This window comes from Mirounga angustirostris, unplaced genomic scaffold (assembly GCF_029215605.1).
Source record: "Mirounga angustirostris isolate CCGP_5_RB_7025 unplaced genomic scaffold, mMirAng1.0.hap1 SCAF_5, whole genome shotgun sequence".
Lineage (NCBI taxonomy): Eukaryota > Metazoa > Chordata > Mammalia > Carnivora > Phocidae > Mirounga > Mirounga angustirostris.
Window position 1 is genome coordinate 15,415,990 of NW_026991713.1, and position 16,017 is coordinate 15,432,006.

The 16,017-nt window shown below is 39.0% G+C and overlaps 1 protein-coding gene across 3 annotated transcripts in view; it reads left to right on the plus strand.

Annotated features, from left to right (window-relative positions):
- The window catches only part of CRY1 (cryptochrome circadian regulator 1), a 137,829-nt gene extending 124,788 nt beyond the window's left edge, over positions 1-13,041 (plus strand). For all 3 annotated transcript variants that reach the window (XR_010411368.1, XR_010411369.1, XM_064590671.1), the window contains one exon: positions 11,880-13,041. The gene's annotated coding sequence lies outside the window, so the exon portion shown is untranslated. The remainder of the gene's footprint in view (positions 1-11,879) is intronic.
- Positions 13,042-16,017: the final 2,976 nt, after the last annotated feature.

Consider the following 16,017-nt stretch of genomic DNA (forward strand, 5'->3'; position numbering starts at 1 on the left):
AGGATGTGGAGCAACTAGAACTCCCAGACATTGTGGGTGGGGCTGCAGAATAGTAGAGAGACATTTGAGTAAACAGTTTGGCAGTTTCTTATAAAGTTAAACATAAGCTTACCATATGATCCAGCAATACCATTCCTAGATATTTACTCAAGAGAAATGAAAACATGTTTACACAAAAACCTGGACACACTTTTTTTTTTTTGGACACACATTTTATAATAGTCAAAGACTGGAAACAATCTAAGTGCCTTTTAATTGGTGAATGGATAAGCAAATAGTGGTTTGTATATACAATGGAAAATACTCATCAATGAAAGGAACAAACTACTGATACAACATAAATTAATCTCAAATGTATTCTTCTAAGTGAAAGATGTAAATTCAAATATCTATATACTGATGTTTCTGTAAAAGCCAAAACTGTAGGGAAAGAAAACAGATTAGTGGTAGCATGGGAGTCGGGAAGTGTTGACTACAAAGGGGCTTGAGGGACTTTTGGGGATGATAGAACTGTTCTGTATCTTGAGTGTGATGTGGGTTACACATTGCATCTTTCAAAACTCATAATTTTGGGGCACGTGGGTGGCTCAGTTGGTTAAGCATCTGCCTTCGGCTCAGGTCATGATCCCAGGGCCCTGAGATTGAGCCCCACGTCCCTACGTCAGGCTCTCTCTTCAGCAGGGAGCCTGCTTCTCCTTCTTCCTCTGCCTGCCACTCCCCCTGCTTGTGCTCTCTCTCTCTGTCAAATAAATAAATAAAATCTTTAAAAAAATAAAACTCATAGAGTTTTGAAGAAATTTTAGGAGCAATTTTATTGCATGTCAATTATATCTCAATAAGCCTGATTTTAGAAAAATGTTGAAATGGAAAAAAAGTTGAGATATGAGGTATGGCCACTGGGCACTATGAATATAAAGACAAGAACAGTAGCCCACCTGATAATTAAATTCTAAATCTTAAAAAGATAAATTATTAGTGCATAATCCACATTATGAAAGAACTTGTCCTTTCTTTTTTGTAGAGTAAGTTCATAGTACATTGAAATGTTTTTGGACAGGGGTGCCTGAGTGGCTCAGTCAGTTAAATATCTGACTTGATTTTGGCTCAGGACATGATCTCAGGGTCCTGGGATCAAGCACTGAGTCAGGCTCCCCAATCAGTGGGGAGTCTGTTTTCTTCCTCTCCCTCTGCCCCTCCCCCATGCTCGTGCTCAAGTTCTCTCACTCCCTCTCTTAAATAAATAAATAAATCTTAAAAAAATGTTTTTGTACAAATGAGGAACTACTTGGTTTATAGTGGAGTAACTTAAAACTGGAGTTGAAAGTCACTGCCAACTGATTATTAATCACAAATTAAGATAAAACATCTCTGAAACTAAGGAACTGTGGGAAAATATATTTGGATTTCAAAAACTCTGATTTACAGCTTTGCAGGAACATGTTTATTGCACAAATGAGTTTCCTAATGCTGTCCTGTAGAGGTAAAGGCCTTTGAGAGCCTACCAGTAGCCAACAGTGGTCAAGTAGGCAAAGTAGGCAAAAGTGGGTAAAAACATAGAAGCAAATTGAGCATCTTTGAACTCGGGTTGTGTTACTGATGGGATGCTCGTGCAGTGAGCATGCTATGAAGTGCTGCCCTTTAGGAGCATATATGGCTGCTCTCCTTTAGACCTAGGAAAAGGGAATGAAGACGAAAATATTTGCTTATCCATTCACCAATTAAAAGGCACTTAGATTATTTCCAGTTTGGGGCTATTATAAAATGTGGGTCCAGGTTTTTGTGTGAACATGCTTTCATTTCTCTTGAGTAAATATCTAGTTTAAGAATGATTTAACAGGGGCTAATACTTTTATAATAACCTCTATCATGTTATGTAGAGATCAAGCAAAGATACAGGTGGATTAATTTGAGATTAATTTCACAGTCCATGCTAATGGCCCATTCTGGACATCACCCACTAGTGCTCAGAAGGCCTCGTTTTGATGGACTTTCTTGTTTCCCTCTTCTTCAGTGGCAGTGGTGGCCAGGGTCTTCATTCTGCTTTAAGTGCTCCAGGCGCCTTCTAAGAAGCAGTTAAAGAAGACTGCATAATACCTGGAAACCTTCCAGTTTCACTTGCAGAATTCAGCCTCACTCATAGTTCCCTGGGTGAGTATGAAACTTCATCAGACTGCCATAGAGCTGTCTGCTTAAAGTGTCTCAATGTGCCACGTTGGTTCATTTACCAACTCTTCCAACATCAGTAGCTACTGTTGTCTTTGTTTTCCTGAAGTTTCTTTTTTTTTTTTTTAAAGATTTTATTTATTTATTTGAGAGAGAGAGTGAGAGAGAGAGAGAGCACAAGAAGGGGGAGCGGGAGAGGGAGAAGCAGACTCCCTGCCGAGCAGGGAGCCTGATGTGGGACTCGATCCCGGGACTCCAGGATCATGACCTGAGCCGAAGGCAGTCGCTTAACCAACTGAGCCACCCAGGCGCCCTTTCCTGAAGTTTCTCGACAGGGATTCAAGAAATTTTTTCCTGAAGGAGAAAAATTTTGCAATCAAGCATTTCATATCTAGTGTCTTTGGGATCAACCGGTTGTACTTTCATATCTTTCATAAAGTCATCTTTAACTGTGTATTCCTAGTTAGGGACTCCATATCATCATATTTCCCTGGCATCTCTTCTTTCTGCTCAGCTATAGTGAATTTTATTTTTTTATTTATTTTATTTTTTTTTAAGATTTTATTTATTTATTTCAGAGAGAGAGAATGAGAGACAGAGAGCATGAGAGGGAGGAGGGTCAGAGGGAGAAGCAGACTCCCTGCTGAGCAGGGAGCCCAATGTGGGACTCGATCCCGGGACTCCAGGATCATGACCTGAGCTGAAGGCAGTCGCCCAACCGACTGAGCCACCCAGGCGCCCCTCAGCTATGGTGAATTTTAAAGAAAAATCTACATCTGACATACCCCCAATTTTTAGCCCTGAATTCAAGTTCCTCTTTAGCATTTGTCAGTTCTTTTTCCAGTTTTACAATTCTGTCCAAGTTTCCTAACCCAGAGCTGGGACAGAGAGTCTATAATTGCTTAAAGATTCTCTTTTATTTCTTCTGTCAATGAATCTTCTTTTCTTCTTTCAGCCACTGAAGGTTTGTCTGGCTCATCTCTCCCTGTGACTTAGAATTTTCTCAAGCCCAGTGTAGTCTGCATTTTTGCATTAGTTGAGGGAACTACAAAAAGATAGGAGACTAACCCCTCCATGGTCAGAAGAGACAGCACAGGCTATAATGTGTACACTGAAGGTAGTATTTTCTCCTCCCAATAGTTCCAAAAAGGAAGGAATTCAATTATTGAAAAGAAAATAACCAATTTTTATTTTTATTTTTATTTATTTTTTTAAAGATTTTATTTATTTATTTGAGAGAGAGAGAATAAGAGAGAGCACATGAGAGGGGGGAGGGTCAGAGGGAGAAGCAGACTCCCTGCTGAGCAGGGAGCCCGATGCGGGACTCGATCCAGGGACTCCAGGATCATGACCTGAGCCGAAGGCAGTCGCTTAACCAACTGAGCCACCCAGGCGCCCAATAACCAATTTTTAAAAAGATTTCATTTATTGGGGCGCCTGGGTGGCTCAGTTGGTTAAGCGACTGCCTTCGGCTCAGGTCATGATCCCGGGGTCCTGGGATCGAGTCCCGCATCGGGCTCCCTGCTCTGCGGGGAGCCTGCTTCTCCCTCTCCCACTCCCCCTGCTTGTGTTCCCTCTCTCGCTGTGTCTCTCTCTGTCAAATAAATAAATAAAATCTTTAAAAAAAAAAAAAGATTTCATTTATTTATTTTAGAGAGAGAGAGCGTGAGAACCAAGAGGAAGGGGGGAAGGGGGAGGGAGAGGGAGAAAGAAAGCCCAATGCGGGGCTGGATCTAGGACCCAGAGCTGAAACCAAGAGTCAGACTGAGCCACCCAATCGCCCCAGAAAACAATTTTAATAAAATTTATTGTAGGGTTGAAATAATGTGGATACTTTCATAGACTATTGTGATCTTAGTGAGGAACCATTTTATTGTAGGAAATTGGTTTCTAGAAAGGGATCATTTTGTTATGAGAAAGAGAAACTCATTTGAGCTAGAGTCAGAAAAAAAGGAGGTGGAATTGGGAAGATGATTGTGTAGACATGTTATGGAAGGCAAGGACAGTAAGTGTAACCAGACCTCATGAAGGTCTATAACCATGAACTGGTAGACTCTCTATGATTGAGGAAGCTGCTCATAGATATGGAAAGATAACTTTTATTATCAGATTAGCTTCAAACCAGCTTCCCTACTAGAATTATTGGGACTCAAGTCTATATGCCTAGGGAAAACAACCTGGGTACCCCAGTTTGAATCTGGTTTCTACCCCTGGTTCTACTTTCTAGAGTAGTAGAATGCTAAGTATCCTATAGCCTGATTCTGCTGCGGGCCCTGCTCTTCCTATGGGCTGTTTGGCTTTGGTTTCTCTTTGAATAGTTTCTCTCATTAGTTGAGGGAACTTCTGTAGCCTTTGTTTCTTGTAGCCAGCAGAATCTAACCAAAACATTGGGCATTTCTTACATACCATCCATGTGTTTAGCATTAGAAGATAGGTGATATAAATCTTATCCCTAGGTAGTTCACTCTTAAGGCAAGACATGGGCATATTAAGCATTTATAAATCATTGAAGAATAATACAAATAAATGTCAAAATGGGTGGTCTGACAATGAGGACTGAATGAATACAGAAAAGAAAGATAGGGATGTGGCCTGCAGGGAGCTTTTAGGATAAGGAGGTGGGAGGTAGTTATCTTTTAATAAATATTAAGTGCCTACTTTTATAAGGACTTGAGCTGGATACTTATAAATAGGCAGAGTGGAATGATTACTATTTTCTACCCACATCCAGTATAGATATTAGACCCATGAAGGGAACTAGTAATAAAAACTTCACCTTGGGGCAAAGCACCCAATGTGGTAGCAGAGTTCACCTGGCAGAAGCCTTTTCAATGATAAAGAGTTAAATGGCAATTGGTGAAGATGGGCAAGGTAGAGCTTTAAAAAAATACACAGTAGAGCAGCCCGAAGTTGAACCATAGGGTCTTTATTGTCATCTGCAATAGTCAGATTGAAAGAACCTATATGTTTACCCTTAGATGACAGACTTACTGAGTTAACATTTTCCATGACCCCAGAACACAGTATGATTGTCTGGGATTTTTGTGAACTGCAGTAAGAGAGCCTCTCAGTTTGGCCTGTGTTTGGGAACAACTTCCCATCTATGATTTAGGCAATACTGTATGCATTATAAAGGGTATGGTCTCTCTTTTACAGGTGAAGAAAAACCTGAGGATATCTAGTATCTTAAATCAAGTCCTCTGTAACCAGGGAAGATGGATTTCTCCTAACATGAAATACTAATATCAAACAACAATTTGCGAAGGCAAATGAGTTCCAGGAGAGGAAACCCTATTTTAGAGCAACTTTTGAAATCTGTCATATATACTCACATAGAATTTGAGGGAAATAACCACAAATCCTTCACCAAAGTGTGAAAAAGCCAACATTAATCTCTCCCTAGATCTAAAACTGCCAAGCTAAAATTTGTTATCGCTGACTCCTTGACCTAATTTCCTTCTTTGCTTTGAGGGCACATCCTTACATGGGGTCTAATCATTTATTTGCCAAGAGATTAATTAGCTTTTCAGAACCTCTGTGCTAGTTAATAGTCCCAAAATAGACCACTAGTCCCACAGCCCAATGCTTCTTAGGAAGATGGATTATAGGAGTGACAAAATTTGAGCAAGATATATCTGTCAGTGCCTCTACGCTTATGAAAGATGTGACCTCCAACTCCCTTAGCTCAATTGGTCTCTAGTGGGTTGCCTTAATTATGCCCCCCCTTCCTTCAAGATTCCTGGAGGCTTGAGTAGATGAACCTAAGTTTCAAGGTGATGTGACTAGCAATATGATATGGTGAATCAAAGTCCAGGTGCTGTAACCAGAGTTTGGTTTTAATCATGACTTTGCTGCTTTGGTGAGGTTACTTGTCTGGGCTTCTTTTCCCTGATCTCTAAAATGTAGACTGATTGTCCTCATCTCCTAAGATTGTGATGATGATCAAGGAACAATGTATTAAACTGCTTACACACAGAGTAAGTGTCAGTATATAGTAGCTGTTTGTATTGTGATAGACAATTGAAGGCACAATATCTTCTGCCTTCAAGCTATTGAGGCTTGAGAGTAAATTGGATCCACTGGGGCTGTCAGAGCTTCAGGGGAGCTGAGAAACATGGATGTCTTTGACTGAATTGTTGATCAATATAGCAGAATCTAAATTTTTCATACTGTACCCAAATGTGTAAAACATACAGCACTCTATTCCTATAACTTGCCTTGATGCTTCGATTCCCTTTGATGGTAGAGGAAAAATCACAAATTGCCAGTTATTAAAGGTAACTCAGTCTCTTTCCATAATAAAGAGTCTTTTTAGAGTCAATTTAGCCTCTTTAGGGATAAATGCTTAGTCCATCAGGGTGGTCTTCCCCACCATTCCCCTTCCCCAGAGGCTGTGTGTTGTACATGACCTCATGGCAATGTGGAAGAGAGGTGGCCGCTCTGTGAGTGGGTTCTTGGGCTCTCTACTAGGTCTTCACTGGTGTTTTAGGCTCTATACGAATCTCATGTTTTAGTGCCTTCTCATCCTGACTTCTAAACATTGAGTCCCAGGGCTCAGGCTTCAGATATCTTAATCAAAAGTGACCCCCTAGATTGAGTAACTTCAATTACTCCTCTAGTTCTTGTATCATGACTTTAAATATTATGTATATGCCAATTACTCCTAAATTAATATCTCTAGTCTAGACCTCTCCCCTGAACTCCAGGCTTGTATGTATAAGCAATTTGTCTACTAGAAGTCTCCAGTTAAGATGTATAACAGGCATTTCAGAGTTGATGTCCAAACTCTAATTCCTGTTGTTGCCCCTCAAACCTCATCTTTCATCAGTCTTTCCCAACTTAGTTGATGACAACTATATCCTTGTAGTTGCTCAGTTCAAAAACCTTGGAGTCATCTTGAGTACTCACTTTTGTTCATAGCTTGCATCCAGTCTTTGGGGAATTGTTATCTGTACCTTCAAAATATATTCTGAATCTAATCATCTCTCACCATTTCCATTGCTACCACTGTGGTCCAGATTTCCATCATTTCTCACCTGAATTATTGCAGTAGTCTCCCAACCAGGCTCCCTATTCTCATGCTTGCACCCATATAGTCAGCTCTCAACAAAGTATTCAGAGTGATTCTTTTGCAATCTCAATTAGATTATGTCAACTTCTTGCTCAGAATCTTCCAGGGGTTTCCCATCTTATTCAGAGTAAAAGCCAAAATCCTTTCACTTCCTACAAAGGCCTTGTGGAAGTTGTACTCTTTCCCCCTATCTTGCACCTTGATTTCTTCTTCTATTCTTGCCTCCTTAAACACTCTACTCCAGCCAGCTTGGCCCTTGCTATTTTCCAAACATATCAAGTATTCTCCTTCCGCAGGGACTTCATACTTGCTATTCCCTCTCCCAGAATGCTTGGGATTTCTGGCCTTCCACCTCACTTCCTTCAAGTCTGCTCTAATGTCACTTTATTAGGGAGGTTTTCTGTGACAAACCAATTTTGCAATGCAAAACCTAGAAGTTGCCCTCTTCTAACCTCCTTAGGAATATATAACTGATAAATCTTTAAATCTAATATAATTTTGTAAAAAACATTCTTATAATGATATTGTAAGAAAATGATGAAATAGGGCAATAAAATTTCCCTGAGGGACAAAGAAACTTAACAGAAAAATGTTGACCCAAAGCAAAAGAAAATGATTACCCAATATCCCAGTGTGAACTTTCAGAAACTCCATGCTTTAGTTAAATCTAAGAAGGGAAAATACATGGCAGAAGTAGATGAGCTCAGGAAAGAAATGGTCAGATAATAGGAGGTACTAGCTAGATGATAGGAGGGGGTGAAGCATTAAGTGATAGGTATCAAAGAAGAAACAAGAGAAAAACAAAACCATTACAAAAAATGAAGACTAACTTATAAGAAGCACAAGCAAGATGAGGCATGACTGAAAGCAGTTAGGGGCTCTTTCTAATAGAGATTAGAAATGAGAAAAGAAAAGATGAAACAGAATAAAAGAAAGACATAAAAAAGACTAGAGCAAATGGCAAATAATAGAAGATAGGCAAAATACTTAATTCTCCCTTAAGAAGAAAAGCAAAACAGTGGAACATAGAAATATTTATAAGCAAAATTTTAAAATATATTTTTTTCTGAGAAAAAGTCTTTTTGACTTATACATAATAATTTAGGGAAAATTTGCTCAATAATGGCCAACACAATATTCTACTAAAATCGTTAGACATCAAAAGATAAAGAATATAACTTTGAGAAGAAAACATAGCATAAAATCCTCATGATCTTGGGTTAGACAAAGTACAACACCAAAATCTCTTAGACACAACACCAAAATCACTTCCAGAGAAGATAAAATTGATAAACTAGACTTAATCAAAATTGAAAATTTTTGTACTTCATGAAATTGCACTCCATTGAAATAGAAAGACAAACCACAGAGAAAATATTTGCAAATCATATATCTGATAAAGGACTTGTATCCAGAATATAGAAAGACCTTAATAATAAAAAGACAACCCAATTAAAAAACCCAGTGAGAGAAATATTTTAATAAGCATTTCACCTACAACAGACATATGAATGACTAAATAAATACCTGAAAAGATGTACAAAATCATGAGTCATTAGGGAAATGTAAATCAAAACTGTAATGAGATACCACTTCACATCCATGAAAATGGCTATTATCAAAAGATAGGCTATAACCTATGGTGATTTTACTATAGCCATAGAGAAATTAGAACCCTCAGACATTGCTGGTGGGGGTATAAAATGGTACAGCCGCTTTGGAAAATAGTTTGGTGGTTTCTTAAAAAGGTAAACAAACAAGTAATTCCACTCGTAGGTATCTGCCCAAGAGAAATAAAAGCAAATATTTTTGCAAAGACTTGTATGCAAATGTTCCTAACAGAATTACTCACAATAGCCTAAGTGTAGAAATAATCAAAATGTTCATCAGCTAGTGAATAGATGAAATATAGTAGTCAGTTCTCATTATTCATGGATTCCACATGTGCAGATTTGCCTACTTGCTAAAACTTATTTGTAACCTCAAAATCAATAGGAATTTCCTGGCCATTCTTGGATATGCACATGTGCAGGGCAGCAGAAAAATTGAGTCACCCAACAAATATGTCCCCAGCTGAGGTCAGACAAGGCGACACTCTGCCTTCTTGTTTCAGCTCTATTCCTGTACACAGTTGTCCTTTTGCAGTCTATTTAGTGCCATGTTTTTCACTTTTTTTTTTTTTTGGCGCTTTTGTTGGTGATTTTGTTTAAAAAAGTATCCAGGCCTAGGGCTGAAGTGCTAGCTAGCATTCCTAAGCACAAGAAGGTTGTGATGTGCCTTGTGGCAAAAAATACATGTGTTAGAGAAGCTTCATTCAGGCATGAGTTATAGTGCTGTTTGCCATGAGTTCGATGTTAATGAATCAACACTAAATAGTAAATATGGTGTCATTAGACAAAAACACACACAAAACAAGTTTATATATTATTAGTTGATGAAAATGACGTGTTGCAGGAACCTAACCTTGCATTTCCCCTACAGTCAGTAATTCAGTATTCACTAAATTCAGTGTTTGAAGCAATTTTATAGAACATAAGTACCAGGAATAATGAGAATAGACTGTGTATCCATACAAGAGAATACTGTTCAGCAGTTAAAAAGGACCAAACCACTGATAGATGCAACAACATACATGAACCTCAAAAACATGCTGTGTATGTAGGAGAAATGAGAAATTGAGACCCCAAGGAACATGCCAATTCATAAATATACAATTAGAAAATTTTATTATTGAGTGAAAAAAATACCAGAATGCATATAAGTTACTCACAAGTGGCTAAAAAGCTACAGTTGTTATACATCATCCTACTTTTAATAGAAGCAATTTTTCAATTTGTGTTATAGGTACATTGAGCTTACTCTGACATCATCTTTTTCACAATTCTTTATCAGGCTTACTCTGAAGTCCTGATTTTCATAATTTATCAGGCTTACTTTCATATTCTGTTCTTCATAATTTTTATCAGTACCACCTATGGTTGCCTCTGTCCGTGCACCTGGTACATATGATTAGTTACACGCTTCAACATTCCTCAGTAACATTTCCCACTTGTAAAAGAATCCAGATGCAAAAGACTACATATTGCATGATCTCATTTATGTGACATTTCCAGAAAAGGCAAATCCCTTTTAATTTTTTTTATTTTTTCAAAGATTTTATTTTTAAGTAATCTCTACACCCAACATTGGGCTCAAACTCACAACCCTGAGATCAAGAGTCACACAGTCTATTGACTGATCCATCCAGGCACCCCGGCAAATCCTTTTCTAAAATTGAGATATAATTGACATGTACTGTTGTATTAGTTTTAGGTGTACAACATAATGTTTCAATAGATGTATGTATTGTGAAGTGATTACTACAATAAATTTAGTTAACATCCATCACCACACATAGTTACATTTTTTTCTTGTGAGAACTTTTAAGATCCACTGTCTTAGCAACTTTCCAGTATACAATATTGTTAACCCTGGTCACCATGCTGTACATTATATCACAGGACTTACTTATAACTGGAAGTTTGTACCTTTTGACCACCTTCACCCATTTCGCCTGCCCCCTCACCCCCACTTCTGGCAACCACTGATCTGTTGTTCTCTATATCTATGAGTGGCTTTTTGTAAAATGTTTGTTTCTTTAGATTTCACATATAAGTGAAATCATATGGTATTTTTCTTTTTCTTTATGACTTATTTCACTTATCATAATGCCCTCAAGTTCCAACCACATTGTTCCAAATGACAAAATTTCCCTCTTGTGGGTGAATAGTATTCCATTATATATGTATACCACATTTTCTTTTTTTTTTTTTAAAGATTTTATTTATTTATTTGACAGAGAGAGACACAGCGAGAGAGGGAACACAAGCAGGGGGAGGGGGAGAGGGAGAAGCAGGCTTCCCGTGGAGCAGGGAGCCCGATGCGGGGCTCGATCCCAGGACCCCGAGATCACGACCTGAGCCGAAGGCAGTCGCTTAACCAACTGAGCCACCCAGGCGCCCTCTTTTTTTTTTTTTTTTTAAAGATTTTATTTATCTATTTGAGAGAGAGAGAGAGAGCACAAGCAGGGGGAGCGGCAGGCAGAGCAAGAAGCAGGCTCCCCACTGAGCAAGGAGACCGATGCAGGGACTTGATCCCAGAACCTTGGGATCATGACCTGAGCTGAAGACAGATGCTTAACCAACTGAGCCACCCAGGTGTCCCTGTATACCACATTTTCTTATCCACTGATGGACACTTAGGTTGTTTCCATGTCTTGGCTATTGTAAATAATGCTATACTGAATATATGGGGGTGCATATATCTTTTTGAGATAGTGATTTTGTTTTCTTTTATAAATATCCATCATGGGGTTGCTGAATCACATGGTAGTTCTATTAATTTTTTTGAAGAACTTCTATACTCTTTTCCACAGTGGCTGTACCAATTTATATTCCCACTAACAGTGCCCAGGGGTTCCTTTTTTCCCACATCGTTGCCAACACTTGTTAGTTCTTGTTTTTTGAGAGTAGCCATTCTAACAGGTGTGAGGTGATTATCTCATTGTGGTTTTGATTTGCATTTCCCTAATGATTAGGGATATTGAGCATCTTTCCAGGTACCTGTTGGCCATCTGTATGTCTTTTTTGGAAAAATGTCTTTTCAGATTCTCTGCCCATTTAAAAAACCAGGTTGTGCCTTTCTGCCCATGGACAGTGCCAAGTAAGCATCGTTAAAGTCTCCCCTCCCACCACTGTCATGTCTAAGTCAGAGTCTCCGAAAGACCCTGAACAGCTGTGGAAGCTCTTCCTTGAGGTTTGAGCTCTGAAACAACCGATGAGAATCCAAGGAGCCTTTATGAGCAACGGGAACACTTATGGACTGTGTGGTCATGACAGGTCCAAAGTTTGTCATGTATGCCACTGTGGAGGAGTGGATGCAGCCACAAATGCAAGGCCACACAAGGTGGATGGAAGAGTTGTGGAACCAAAGAGGGCTGTCTCGAGAGAAGATTCTCAAAGGCCTGGTGCCCACTTAACTGTGAAAAAGATTTTTGTCTGTGGCGTTAAAGAAGACACAGAAGAACATCATCTAAGATTATTTTGAACAGTATGGGACAAGTGAAATGATTGAAATCATGACTGGCAGATGCAGTGGCAACAACAGAGGCTTTGCTTTTGTAACATTTGATGACCATGACTCTGCAGACAAACTGTCATTCAGAAATCCCACACTATGAATGGCCACAACTATAAAGTAAGGAGAGCCCTGTCAAAGCAAGAGATGGCTAGTGCTTCATCCAGCCAAAGAGGGCGAAGTGGTTCTGGAAACTTTGGTGGTGGCCATGGAGGTGGTTTTGGTGGGAATGACACCTTTGGTCATGGAGGAAACTTCAGTGGCGAGGGGACTTTGTTGGCAGTCGAGGTGGATATGGTGGCAGTGGGGACGGCTAGAACAGATTTGGTAATGTTGGAAGCAACTCTGGAGGTGGCAGAATATCATTATTTTGGCAGTTACAACAGTCAGTCTTCAAATTTTGGACCCATGAGAGGAGGAAATTTTGGAGGCAGAAGCTCTGGCCCCTATGGTGGCGGAGGCCAATACCTTGCCAAACCGTGAAACCAAGGTGGTTACGGCGGTTCCAGCAGCAGCAGCAGCTATGGCAGTGACAGGGGATTTTCCCTGCTGCCAGGAAACAAAGCTCAGCCGGAGAGGAGAGCCAGACAAGTGACAGGGAAGCTACAGGCTGCAACAGATTTGTGAACTCAAGCACGGTGGCGGCAGGGCCGAGCTGCTACAAAGAAGACATGTTTTAGACAATGCTCATGTGTATGGGCAAAAAACTCAAGGTCTGTATTTGTAACTAATTGTATAACAGGTTACTGTAGTTTCTGTTCTGTGGAAGGTGTAAAGCATTCCAACAAAGGGTTTTAATATAGATTTTTTTTTGCACCCATGCTGCTGATTGCTAAATGTAATAGTCTGATCATGATGCTGATATATAAATATGTCTTTAAAAAAATAAAAAACAAAAAATAAAAAAATTGATTGTTTTTCTACTGAGTTGTATGAATTCTTTATACTTTTTAGTATTAGCCCCTTATCAGACATATGATTTGTAAACATTTTCTTCCAATCAATAGGTTGCCTTTTCATTTTGTTGGTGGTTTCCTTTGCTGTACAGAAACTTTTTGGTTTTATGTAGTCCCACTTGCTTATTTTTGCTTTTGTTGCCTTTGCTTTTGGTGTCAAACCCAATAAATTATTGCCAAGAGCAATGTCTAGGAGCTTACTACCAAGTTTTCTTCTAGAAGTTTCATGGTTTCAGGTCTTATGTTTGAGTGTTGATCCATTTTGAGTTAATTTTTGTGTATGGTGCAAGATAGTGATTTTATTCTTTTGCAAATGGCTGTCCAGTTTTCTCAACACCATATATTGAAGAGACTATCCTTTCTTCATTATATATTTTTGGCTCCTTTGTTGTAAATTAATTGACCATATATGCATGGACTTATTTCTGGGCTTTATTCTTTCCCACTGATCTATGTGTCTGTTTTTATACCAATACCATACTATTTTGATTACTATTGCTTTGTAACATAATTTGAAGTCAAGAGATGTGATGCCTCCAGCTTTGTTCTTTTTTTTCTCAAGATTGCTTTGGCTATTCAGAGTCTTCTGTGGTTCCATGCAAATTTTATAGTTGTTTGTTCTATTTCTGTGAAAAATACCATTGGAATTTTGATAAGGACTGCACTGAATCTGTAGATTGCTTTGAGTAGTATGGACATCTTAACAATATTAATTCTTCCCCAAAAACCCAATGTTAATCCTTCCAGTTCATGAGCATGGAATATCTTTCCACTTATTTGCATCTTTTTCAATTTCTTCATGAGTGTCTTATAGTTTGCAGTGTATAAGTCTTTCACCTCCTTGGTTAAATTTATTCCTAGGTATTTTATTTTATTTATCTTAATTTGGGGGGGGCACCTGGGTGGCTCAGTTGTTGCGTGTCTGCCTTCGGCTCAGGTCATGATCTCAGGGTCCTGCGATTGAGCCCTGTGTTGGGCTTTCTGCTCAGCAGGTAGTCTGCTTCTCCCTCTCCCACTCCCCCTGCTTTGTGTTCCCTCTCTCACTGTCTCTCTCTCTGTCAAATAAATAAATAAAAGTCTTTTAAAAAATAAAATTTTTAAAAATTTTTCTTAGTAATCTCTACACCCAACGTGGGGCTTGAACTCATGACCCCAAGATTAAGAGTCATTGACCCTCACTGAGCCAGCCAGATGCCCCCTTCCTAGATATTTTAATCATTGTGATTCAATTGTAAATGGGATTGTTTTCTTAATTTCTCTTCATGATAGTTCATTATTCATGTATAGAAATGCAACTGATTTTTGTGTATTGATTTTGCATCCTGCAACTTTACTGTATTTATTAGTTCTAAGTTTTTTGATGGAGTCTTTAGGGTTTTCCATATATAATATGTTATCTACAAATAGAAATAGTTTTCCTTCTTCCTTTCTGATTTGAATGCGTTGTATTTTTTTTTTTTTCTTTCCTAACTCATCTGGTTAGGACTTCTAGTACTATGTTGATTGAGAGAAAAGGCAAATCTTATAAAGATAGAAAGTAGATAGAAAGTAGAAAGTCAAGGTGGTTGCCTGGGACTGGGAGTTGTGAATAGGGATCGATTGCAAATGGGCAAGAGGGATGTTTTTGGGGTGATGAAAGTGTTCTAATAATGGATTGTGGTAATGTTGCAGAACTATGTAACTATGAACTATGTAAATTTGCCAAGAATTATTATATTGTACACTTGAAATGAGCAAATATTATGGTATGTAAATTATTCCAGAGAGAGAAATAAGGAATTATTTAGGCAGCCAGGTAAAAACATCAAGTCACTTTTAAGGGAAAGAAAATTAGCTTCTCCTCAGAAACATATGACTTCTCACAGAAACATTCAACACCAGAAGACAATGAGATAATATCTACAAAACACACAACGCAAGAAAGTGTAGCCAAAATTATTGAATTGAACCAGTCTTTTTCCCATCTCCCATGATCTTCTGCAATGTGACCTTGCCACTCTCCCATTAAGAAGTGGGGTCTAATTTTTCTCCCTTGGAATCTGGGTGGGCCTTAGGGACTCTCTTGTAACCAAGAGAATGCAGTGGAAGTGATGTTGGTGACTTCCAAGTCTAGGTTAAAAGAAGTCTTGCAGCTTCTGTGTATGTCCCTTGTAACACTCCCTCCCTAGAATCTCTCTTAGGATGCTCCCTTTAAGAACCCAGGTACCAGGCCATGAGAAGCCAAACCACATGGAGAGCCACATGGGGATGCTCTGGTTGACAGCCCCAGCTGAGCCCAGGTTTCAAATCATCCCAGCCCAGGTGCCAAACTGAGTAAAGAAGACTCGAGATGATTCCAGCCCCCAGCTGTTTCAGTGCCCCCCCCCCCCAGAAGTTATAGTCTTTTCCCCAGCTGAGACCCCAAACCTGATAGAACACAGATGATTCATGCAAATCCTGACCCACAGAATCTGTGAACATGTAACATGGTTTTGTTTCCTGCCACTAGCTGGGGTGTTTTGTTAAGCCACAAGAGATAACCAGAACAGCAGGAGTATGACAGAGGTGATACTGTGTTCTTTGCATTTCGAACAGTCATTTGGCTCATGATTTCAATCTGTCTCATTACTCATGATGTTCATTTTGATCACTTGTCTAGGTGGTATCTACTATAAAATTACTCTTCCCTTTGTAATTAGTATTTTGTGCAGAGGTATTGTGAGACTTTGTAAA